Below are 3,868 nucleotides of genomic sequence, written 5' to 3' on the forward strand. Positions count from 1 at the left end.
TGCCATTGGAATTTGGATCGGGATTGCATTGTATCTGTAGATTGCTTTTGGTAGAATTGACATTTTCACAATATTGAGTTTTCCTATCCATGAGCAAGGTGTTTTTCCACTTATGTAGGTGTGTTTTGGTTTCTTGTGGTAGTGTCTTGTAGTTTTCTTTGTATAGGTCTTTTACATGTCTGGTTAGATTTATTCCTAAGTATTTTATCTTCTTGGGGGCTACTGTAAATAGTATTGATTTGGTGATTTCTTTTTTGTTAGTGTGGAGGAATCTAACTGATTTTTGTGTGTTTATCTTATATCCTGATACTTTGCTGAAATCTATTAGTTCCAGTAGTTTTCTTGTGGATTCTTTAGAGTTTTCTGTGTATAAGATCATATTATCTGCAAATAGATATACTTTTACTTCTTCCTGACCTATTTGGATGCCCTTTATTTCTTTTTATAGCCTAATTGCTCTGTCTAGGACCTCCAATACAGTGTTGAATAAGAGTGGTGATAAAGGGCATCCATGTCTGGTTCCCGTTCTCAAGGGGAATGCTTTCAGACTGTTTCCATTTAGAATGATGTTGGCTGTTGGCTTTGTATAAACGCCCTTTATTATGTTGTAAAATTTCCCTTCTAGTCCTATTTTGCTGAGAGTTCTTATCATGAATGGGTGTTGGACTTTGTCAAATGCCTTTTCTGCATCAATTGATAAGATCACGTGGTTCTTGTCTTTTGTTTTATTTATGTGTTGGATTATATTGATTGTTTTTCTAACATTGAACCATCCCTGTATAGCTGGTATGAATCTCACTTGGTCCTGGTGGATTATTTTTTTTTATATGTTGTTGAATTCTATTGGCTAGAATTTTGTTGAGGATTTTTGTGTCAACGTTCATGAGGGATATTGGTCTGTGATTTTCTTTTTTTGTGGCGTCTTTACTTGGTTTTGATATCAGGGTTATGCTGGCTTCATAAAATGAGTTTGGGAGTATTCCATCCTTTTCTATGCTCTGAAATACCTTTAGTAGTAGTGGTGTTATCTCTTCCCTGAAAGTTTGGTAGAATTCTCCAGGGAAGCCATCAGGGCCAGGGCTTTTTTTTGTTGGGAGTTTTTAAATTACCTTTTCAATCTCTTCATTTGTTGTAGGTTTATTTAGTTGTTCTACCTCTGTTTGTGTTTTTTTTAGGTAGATGGTATGTGTCTTAGTCGTCTAGTGCTGCTATAACAGAAATACCACAAATGGATGTCTTTTAACAAAGAGAAATTTATTCTCTCACAGTCTACAAGTCCAAATTCATGGCATCAGCCCCAGGGGAAGTCTCTCTCTCTCTGTCGGCTCTGGAGGAAGATACCTGTGATGCGTCAGTCTTCCCTTGGTCTGGGAGCATCTCAGTACAGGAACCTCAGGTCCAAAGTATGCACTCTGATCCCAGCACTGCTTTCTTGGTGGCATGAGGTCCCCATGTCTCTCTGCTCACATATCTCTTTTATGTCTCAAAAGAGATTGGCTTAAGACACTACCTGATCTTGTAGACCTCATCAATATAACTGTCACTAATCCATTTTATTACATCATAGTGTAGAGTTTACAACACATAGGGAAATCACATCGGATGATAAAATGGTAGACAATCATACAATACCGGGAATCATGACCTAGCCAAGTTGACAGATATTTTTCAGGGACACAATTCAACCCATGACACTATGTTTCCAGAAAATTGTCCATTTCCTCTAGGTTTTCAAATTTGTTGGAGTACAGTTTTTCATAGTATTCTGTTATGATCTTTTTATTTCAGTTGGGTCTGTTGTGATATCACCCATCTCATTTCTTATTCGAGTTATTTGCTTCCTCTCTTGTTTTTCTTTTGTCAGTTTGGCCAATGGTTTATCAATTTTGTTGATTGTTTCAAAAGAACCTGCTTTTGGTCTTGTTAACTCTTTCAATTGTTTTTCTATGCTCTATTTCATTTAATTCTGCTCTAATTGTTATTATTTCCTTTCTTCTGGTGCCTGAGGGCTTCTTTTGCTGCTCTCTTTCTACTTGTTCAAGTTGTAGGGTTAATGTTTTGATTATGGCCCTTCCTTCTTTTTGGATGTGTGCATTTATTGCTATAAATTGACCTCTGAGCACTGCTTTTGCTGTGTCCCAGAGATTCTGATAGGACGTGTTTTCATTCTCATTTGATTCTGTGAATTCCTTTTTTGTGTCCTTAATTTCGTCTATAACCTAGTAGTTTTTGAGCAAGGTGTTGTTCAGTTTCCATGTATTTTATTATTTTCTTGCTTTTTCTGTTATTTATTTCTATTTTTATGGCTTTATGGTCAGAAAAGATGCATTGTAATATTTCAATGCTTTGGATTTTGTTAAGGCTTGCATTATGGCCTAATATGTGATCTATTCTGGAGAATGTTCCATGTGTGTTGGAAAAGAAAGTATACTTGGCTGCTGTTGGGTGGAGTGTTCTGTATATGTATATGAGATCAAGTTGGTTGATTGTGGCATTTAGATCCTCCATGTCTTTATTGAACTTCTTTCTGGATGTTCTGTCCTTCACCAAAAGTGGTGTGTTGAAGCCTCCTACGATTATTGTGGAGCTGTCAATTTCTCTTTTCAATGCTGTTAGAGTCTGTTTTATGTATTTTTGGAGCCCCGTGGTTGGGTGCATAAATATTTATTATGGGTATATCTTCCTAGTGTATTGAGCCTTTAATCATTATCTTTCCTTATCCTTTGTGGGGATTTTGCTTTAAAGTCTATTTTGTCAAGGATTAATTTTGCCATTCCTGCTCTTTTTGATTGTTGTCTGTTTGATATATTTTTTTCCATCCTTCGAGTTTTTGTTTGTTTGTGTCTTTAAGTCTAAGGTGTGTGTTTTGTAGACAGCATATAAGCGGATCGTGTTTTTTTAATCCATTCTGTGATTCTCTGTCTCTTTATCCGTGCATTTAGTCCATTTGCATTCAGCATAATTATTGATAGGTATGAATTTGGTGCTGTCATTTTGATGTCTTTTTTGTGTGCTGTTAACAGTTTCTTTGTTCCACTTAATTTTCTGTGCTGAGTTGTTTTTCTTTATGTATTTTCTTTTCATCTTTTTCATTGTTGTTGATTTTGTATTTATGTTTTTCTTGTTTTTTATTTTGATGTGTAAGATTGTTAGTTTCCTTTGTGGTTACCTGAATATTAATCTCTATTTTTCTAAGTTTAAACCAACTTTTTATTTCTTGATATTGTCTTGACTTCCTCTCCATATGAAAGATCTATGACTACATTATTTAGTCACTCTTTTTTGTTTTAACGTTGTTGTCTTTTACATATTTACTTCTCTGTTACCTTATTTTCAGTGTTTTAACTTTGATTTATTTTTGTGACTTCCCTATCTGGGTTGATATGTGGTTGCTCTGTCCTGTGTTCTAGTCTTGGGTTGTTATCTTGTGTTATTGATTTTTTAATCAGAGGACTCCCTTTAGTATTTCTTGTAATTTTGTTTTGGTTTTTACAAGTTCCCTAAACCTCTCTTTATCTGGAATGCCCTAATTTTGCCATCATATTTGAGAAAGAGTTTTGCTGGATATATAATTTTTGGCTGGCTATTTTTTTCCTTCAAGGCTTTATATACATCATCCCATTGCCTTCTTTCCTGAGTGGTTTCTGCTGAGTAGCCAGAGCTTATTATTATTGACTCTCCTTTGTAGATGGCTTTTCATTTATCCCTAGCCACTCTTGAAATTTTTGCTTTGCCTTTGATTTTGGCAAGTTTGATTACAACATGTCTTGGTGACTTTCTTTTAGGGATCTACCTTGTGTAGGGTTCCATGAGCTTATTGGATATATATCTTCTCATATTTCATGCTATCAGGGAAGTTTTCTGCCAA

Source organism: Trichechus manatus, unplaced genomic scaffold (genome assembly GCF_000243295.1).
Source record: "Trichechus manatus latirostris isolate Lorelei unplaced genomic scaffold, TriManLat1.0 scaffold00059, whole genome shotgun sequence".
NCBI classification, from domain to species: domain Eukaryota; kingdom Metazoa; phylum Chordata; class Mammalia; order Sirenia; family Trichechidae; genus Trichechus; species Trichechus manatus.